This window comes from Canis lupus, chromosome X, assembly GCF_011100685.1.
Source record: "Canis lupus familiaris isolate Mischka breed German Shepherd chromosome X, alternate assembly UU_Cfam_GSD_1.0, whole genome shotgun sequence".
In the NCBI taxonomy this organism is placed as follows: Eukaryota; Metazoa; Chordata; class Mammalia; order Carnivora; family Canidae; genus Canis; species Canis lupus.
The window spans coordinates 85,383,105-85,391,118 of record NC_049260.1 but is presented as its reverse complement, the minus strand read 5'-3'; the positions used below and the strand labels follow the sequence as shown (position 1 = coordinate 85,391,118).

The 8,014-nt window shown below is 39.5% G+C and overlaps 1 pseudogene; it reads right to left on the bottom strand.

Annotated features, from left to right (window-relative positions):
* Positions 1–5,738: 5,738 nt before the first annotated feature.
* LOC100685593 lies at positions 5,739–6,670 on the bottom strand (annotated as a pseudogene).
* Positions 6,671–8,014: the final 1,344 nt, after the last annotated feature.

The window sequence follows — 8,014 nt, the reverse complement described above, 5'->3', positions numbered from 1 at the left end:
TGGCGCAGCGGTTTGGCGCCTGCCTTTGGCCCAGGGCGCAATCCTGGAGACCCGGGATCGAATCCCACATCGGGTTCCTGGTGCGTGGAGCCTGCTTCTCCCTCTGCCTATGTCTCTGCCTCTCTCTCTCTCTCTGTGACTATCATAAATAAATAAAAATTAAAAAAAATAGTTATTTTGTATTAGAGTAGGTTTGATATAGAACTATTTATAATTCTGGCATGTATCTGACCCTGAATCCTTATGTAAGGCTGTTAGATAAAGACATGCATGACACCAGAAGTCACTTTAATGTTTAAAATAGAGCCCATGTAATGTCATAGACATATTTCAAATTACGTAACAAAATTTTGTTTAACGGGACTTGCTTCACCTAGGGAAGCCACTTAAACCTTCATGGCCTTCAGAATGCCTCCCCAGCCACCTGGTGTGTGACACAATGCAGCCTGGGAAGCAGAACAACAGCCTAAGGCAAGGATGTAGTACACACCTTTTCCCTATCTGAGACTGTGGCCGGCATGCTCTCTCTCCCTCTAATGTCCCCATTCCAGACATGTCTAGAGGGTGTTGCCATGGCAGACTTTGTTAATCAAAGACAGCATCCCTTTGTAATGGACCCAGACACAGCCTGCCTCACTACCCTCAACCCTAGGCTTTAAGCAGTCCTCACGTTTGTTCAGAGTTGGCACATAAGCACGTAGCCTGCTTGGTGTTTCTCGCCTAAGGACACCTCAGGGGTGACAGGACCTGGGCATAGCCCCAACACAGGCAGTACAGTCAAAGTGGAGGACGGAGGTCCTGGAGCTGGAGAGCCATGATCTCTGAGGACCTACATTCTATCCACTTGATGAGGATCAAACCATATATACTATTGGGAGGAAGAGGGATCCCTGGGTGGCGCAGCGGTTTGGCGCCTGCCTTTGGCCCAGGGCGCGATCCTGGAGACCCGGGATGGAGTCCCACATCGGGCTCCCAGTGCATGGAGCCTGCTTCTCCCTCTGCCTGTGTCTCTGCCTCTCTCTCTCTCTCTCTCTCTCTCTCTCTGTGACTATCATAAATAAATAAAAAATAAAAAAATAAAATCTTAAAAAAAAACAAAACTATTGGGAGGAAGACTCTGTTGACCTGGGTAGTGGCAGAATAATAAAGTCAAAAGAGAAAAACCAAGTGTTGGGTTTGGGGCGGTCACATATGAACAGAATAAAGCAAAAAATAATTATTTAAAAAAAAACAACAAAAATACAAGAACTTGCTTAATAAAAAAGTTATTACCTTTTGAATTCTCTTTCTTGGTTAGTCTAGCTAAAGGTATGTAAATTTAGTTTTCAAAAAACTCTTGGTTTCATTGACTTTTTTGTGTTATCTGTTTTTAGTCTCTATTTCATTTATTTTTTTTCTATTTCATTTATAATCTTTTTTAAAAAGATTAATTTATTTGAGAGAGAGAAATAAGGAGAGCACAGCCAGGAGGGGCAGAGGAAGAGGGAAAGAGACTCTCAAGCAGACTCTGCACTGAGCCCGCAGCAACAATTCAGGCCATCTCACAACCCTGAGATCATGAACCTGAGATCATGACCTGAACTAAAACCAAGAGTTGGGTGCTTAACTGTGCCATCCAGGTGTCCCATTTCATGTTCTAATCTTTATTATTTCCTTCCTTCTGCTAACATTGGACTAAGGTAGTTCTTATTTTTCTAATTCCTTGAGGTGTAAAGTTAGGTTGTTTATTCAGAATCTTTCTTTTTTCTTACTATAGGCATTTTTTTTTTTTACTATGAACTTTCCTCTCATGATTGCTTCTGCTGAATCCCATAAGTTTTGGTATGTTTTGGGTTTGTTTTCATTAATCTCAAAACACTTTCTGATTTCCCTTTTGATATCTTTTTTGACCCACTTGTTTTTCAGGAAAGCATATGTTGTTTATTTAGTAAGTACTTGTGAATTTTTCAGTTTCTTCCTGTTACTGATTTCTAGTTTTACACCTTTGTAGTCAGAAAAGATACTTGATATGTTTTCAATCTTCTTAAATTTGTTAAGGCTTGCTTTGTGGCCCAACATATGATCTATGCTGGAGAATATACTGTGTATGCTTAAGAAGAACGTATATTCTGGTGCTATTGGATGGATTGTTTGGTATAAGTCTGGTAAGCTCATTTGGTTTATAGTGTTAATCATGTCTACTGTTTGTTTATTAAATAGCTTCTGCCTGAATGATCTGCCCAATGTTGAAAGTGGCATATTGAAGTCCCCTGCTATTATTGTAATGCTGTCTATATCTGAAGTGATGTCTTCATCACTATATAGTGACCTTCTTGTCTCTTGTGACTGCCCTTGATTGAAAAGTCTATTTTATCTGATGTAAGTACAGTCCCTTCTACTCTCTTTTAGTTATCATTTGCATGGAATATCTTTCTCTATCCCACATTTATTACCTTTTATTTTAAAAAGTATTTTATTTATTTATTCATTAGAGACACAGAGAGAGAGAGACAGAGACACAGGCAGAGGGAGAAGCAGGCTCCCCACGGGAAGTCCGATATGGGACGCGATCCCAGTACCCTGGGATCATGCCCCAAGCCAAAGGCAGATGCTCAACCACTGAGCCACCCAGGCATCCCCCATTTATTACCTTTTAAATCCAAAGCTTTAGTGTACTTCCTTTCCTGGCATTTTTTTACTCAACCATGGGGTATACAAAAAACAGGTATCCATTCAGTACAAATCATAAAATGGACATTTAATGAATTATTTCAAAAAGTAGCATCATTTCCCCACCTAGAATAGGATTGCTCTGCATATAAGTATAAATGTTGTTAGCTTTTAGTTAGAGAATATCCACCAGATGGCAACCTCATCTGCATGTGAAACATGATGTGCAATCCTCTGCAACCCATTACAAGTCCCTTGAGCCAAATATTTCCAGACTAATGGCTGATTTCTATAGCTATCCCAGTAAATGGATACTAGGGTAGTCACTTGGCAGTGGGGGATGTGCAGAGTTGGGATGTATTTAGCATTAACTGTAAAATACTTTTAATAACATTCCTTTATTATTAATATTGAAAAAATAGTATCTATTTCCATGGTGCCCTCTAAAATATGAAGCTGCAGACAGGATTATTTCTTCATGAATCACAAGTTATTCTAGTTGGAATCTTTGTACTTAATGGCAATCCGGTAGCTAGCTGGTTTATTGCTTGAAATGCAAACCTTCGTTCTTCTTTCTAAATCTGATAGTATGCAGAGAGTACTGCTGGGGATATTTAACATGTCCCTTATTGTTTTCTGTTTATCAACAACCTGCCCTGAGGTACTAATTAGATGGAAGATATTGCATATACTTACCAAATACTGTTGTGTTTTTCCATACAAATAAATCTGTGACCAGGGTGAAAGTCATTGATGGGTTGCAAATGTGCTGCAAATCTCTGAAAATATGCGTGATGGTAGCTGTACTAGAAAAAGGAAAAAATGTGATTTGTTGAGATTTTTAGTCCTGAATAACAGAAATTCTAGTTGCAAATGACATTACATTAATAAATCCTTTTCAAAAATGGCATATTTCACCTACATTAATGTACAGCTGTGTAAGACATCTGTTTGAATTCAATATCTATTCCATGTAACAGATTACCTTTTTCTTGTGATTATAATTGACTTTATTTTGCACCTGTATATTTCCAAAACACATATTTGAAAAATATGCTTCTTTCTCAGTTTCCTGGGTACATTTAATAACTTGACTGAGGGGCAGTCCAGGTGGCTCAGCAGTTTAGCGCTGCCTTCCGCCCAGGGTGTGATCCTGGAGACCCAGGATCGAGTCCTGCGTCAGGCTCCCTGCATGGAGCCTGCTTCGCCCTCTGCCTGTGTCTCTGCCTCTCTCTCTGTGTGTCTCTCATGAATAAATAAATAAAATCTTTAAAAATATAACTTTGCTGAGGCATATTTTACATGTCATTAACTCACCCAGTTTAAGTGTACAATTGAATGATTTTTAGCAAATTTAGCTTCCCTGTGTATATTTTTACCTGTGCATTTTTAAAATGGTATAGTTGTACCTAGGATGCAGTTTCTTATTACATGACAAAGTATTCTGCATTTTGGCAGCTGATCTATCTTTGCTTTCTAATATGCCTGCTTTTAGATACTATTTACTTAAATGAAAGTCAGAAAATTTGACTCTTGTGTGTCTGAAGTTTTGTGAGTATCAGTGTCTCAGTGCCCCATTTTCTAGATTGGGTAGGGACATACTTATATCACATTACAGAGTTGGAATTTTGGCTTCATTGTTCTATAATACTAACAAATCTCATCTTCAGTACAACCCAGACCACTGGAGCTAGTGACTATTAGCTACACATGTGCAATACTCATGTTATATTAACACATTTTACAGGATATATAAGACTGTTCTTGCTCTTAAGGATTTAAAAGTAATTAAAAAATTGATCTAGGTATAAAGAGCCCTCCAGAAAGATCATTAAACTCCATTTGTATTCTCCTCTATCCCTTTCTATCCTAATTTTTCTTTCTCATCCCCCCAGACATGGCTTTCTGTTCTCTTATTCTGCCATCTAAATTTGCCCACATGGCTCCAAGTTCAAATCACATAAGCAAAGTGTACATAAAAGCTTATGTCCAACAACAAAAACAAAAACAGCTGACGTCCTTCTATTAAATGTTAGTTCCCTTCTTCATATGTTTGGGTTACAGGCTATATTGTAAAACAGTAGAAAAATCTCCAGGTTAATATTACTATTGTTTCTTGCATTGATGGTCACCAAGAACTGATGTCTCCCTCGGTTGGAAGAGTTTTTTTTATCTTGATGGACGAAATGCTCCGTATTTGAATAAATTTCTGAGTTTGAGGAATTTATGCCTATGTACATAGTAACTAAAAAGCTTAATGAAATATCAAAAACAACCATTTTAACACTGAAATTGACCCAAGGATACAACAAAATGAGAAATTCTGAACTTTAAGTAAGAACAGAGCAAGTCTATATGGTATTCTTGTTTGAATGTGATTGGTTAATTTTATGTGTCAACTTGATTGAGCTAAAAGATGCCCAGATAGCATTATTTCTGGGCAGGTCTGTGAGGATGTTTCTGGGAGAGATTAGCATTTGAATCAATAAACTGAGTAAAGAAGAATGCTAAGGTCACCCTCACCAGTGTGGGTAGACATCATCCAATCCATTGAGGGCCAAAAAGGCAGAAAAGGGCAAATTTTCTCAGCTTGAGCTGGAACTTCCTTCCATCTTCTTCCCTCAGATACTAGTGATTCTGGTTCTTGGTCCTTTAGACTAAAACTTGAATTTACATTATTGGCTTCCAGGACTTTAGGTTTGGACTAGAGCCACACCATTGGTTTTCCTGGACCTCCATCTTGCAGACAGCAGATTGTGGGACTTTTTTAGCCATCATAGTTGTATGAGCAATTGCTCATTATCATATCAGTTCCTATATATCTTTCTTTTTTTTTTTTTTTAAAAAAGACACATTTATTCAGCGTCATAATCAGACTATTACATTTAGCAATCAACAGCATGGGTACAAAAAAAATCTACATTAAAACCCTTTGTTGGAATGCTTTACACTTTCCACAGAACAAAAACTAAAATAACCTGTTATACAATTCGTCACAAATACAGTCCTTGAGTTTTTTGCCCATACACATGAGTATTGTCTAAAACATGTCTTCTTTGTAGCAGCTAGGCCCTGCCACCACGGTGTTTGGCTGAGTTCACAAATTTGTTGTAACCTGTAGCTTCCCTGTCACTTCTCTGGCTCTCCTCTCCTGCTAAGCTTTGTTTCCTGGCAGTAATTAAAACCTTCTGCCACTGTCATAGCTACTGCTGTTGCTGGAACTACTATAGCCACCTTGGTTTCATGGTTTGGCAAAGTATTGGCCTCCACCACCATAGGGGCCAGAGCCTCTGCCTCCAAAATTTCCTCCTTTCATGGGTCCAAAATTTGAGGATTGATTGTTGTAATTGCCAAAATTGTTATAGCTTCCGCCACCTCCAAAGTTGCTTCCATCATTACCAAATCCGTTATAGCCATCCCCACTGCCACCGTATCCACCACCACCTCGACTGCCACCAAAGCCACCTTGACCACTGAAGTTCCCTCCTCAACCAAAGTTGTCATTCCCACCAAAACCACCTCCACGACCACCACCAAAGTTTCCAGAACCACTTAGGCCTCTTTGGCTGGATGAACCACTAGCCATCTCTTGCTTCGATAGGGCTTTCCTTACTTCACAGTTGTGGCCATTCACAGTATGGTATTTTTGAAGGCCAATCTTGTCTACAGAGTCATGGTCATCAAATGTCACAAAAGCAAAACCTCTCTTTTTGTCACTGCCTCGGTCAGTCATGATCTCAATCACTCCAATTTTCCCATACTGTTCAAAATAATCTCTTAGATGATGTTCTTCAGTGTCTTCTTTACTGTCATCAACAAAAATCTTTTTCACAGTTAAGTGGGCACCATGTTTTTGAGAATCTTCTCTTGAGACAGCCCTCTTTGGTTCCACAACTCTTCCATCCACCTTATGTGGCCTTGCATTCATGGCTGCATCTACCTCCTCCTCGGTGGCATACGTGACAAACCCAAAGCCTCTGGAGCACTTGGTGTTTGGATCCCTCATTACCACACAGTCCACAAGCGTTCCCCATTGCTCAAAATGGCTCCTCAGACTCTCATCTCAAACCTCAAACCTCCGACGAAGAGCTTCCGCAGCTGCTCAGGCTCTTTGGGAGACTCTGACCTAGAAATGACGGCGGTGAGAGGGGAGACTTTAACGATGCTTATTTGGCGGCCTATATCTCTATATATCCTATTCATTCTGTTTCTCTGGAGAACCCTAACTAATACTCTGGGTTTAATTCAACTTCCTAACTAACCATTACCATGGCCACCCCCACCCCAGCTGTATTGGCATAGTAGTTCAACGAAGGTGAGGCAGGCTGTGCAATAAAACCCAGCAGCTTTGCTGCTGCTGCTGCTGCTGCTGCTGCTGCTGTAAAGAACTCACTTGATTTAGAGCATCAATGGTTAGAGTATTGATCTCAGTGGCAAGGAAATAAGGCCTGCTAGCCTGAGATTACAGTACTGTTTGGGGCAGGCAATGGACTAGCAGTGGATGTAACAGGGAATTCCAGGAAGTAAGATATCCATAGTGGACTTGATAAACTGTCCACATACCTTGTGCACATGTCCACACATCCCTGGCCTTCTCCACCTGTGTGAATGTACAGTGGAAAAGCAAGTGAGACCAACAGAAAGTAACAGCTAGAACAGACTTGACGGCAATTTGAAATTTGAATATGTTCTTCAGTTTGCACACAGATCCATCAGCAGATAATGGATACACAGTGGCTGGAGGTGTTTGAGGCAACCTTTAGCTGAAAGCTATGCAGACACAAATGCACCCTTAGGAAGCTAGTTTTTTTTTTTTTTTAAATAATGCAGAGGAAAAAAATCTGAGCAGAGGCCTCAGTAGCCACATATTGTAGTAGAGATAGAAGTCATAAACTTGGCTCCGTAAGCTAGTAAACAAACAAACAAACAATAAAAAATAGTAACAAGCATCAGGAGGCAAAATCAGAATGGAGAGTTGTTACAATATATTATCTAAAATGCCTGATATTCACCAGAAAATTAAATAGACAAAAAGTAAAGAAATTGATTCAGCAATTTAAATTCTACCCCACCCCAAAACAGCCCAGGCCCATGTGGATTCTGTGGTAAATTTGATCAAATATTTAAAGAAAGAAAAATCACACCATTCCTTTATAACAACTTTCAAAAGTAGAAAAGGGAATGCTTCCCAACATCTATGAGGCCAGCATTACTCTGATACCAAAGACATCAGAAAAAAGAAAACCATACACTGATACCCCTCATGAATACACATGCAAAAAATCTTAAAATGTATCAGCACACTAAATTCAGTAACATATTAAAAGGATTATAAAACATGGCAAAGTGAGATTTGTTCCAGAAA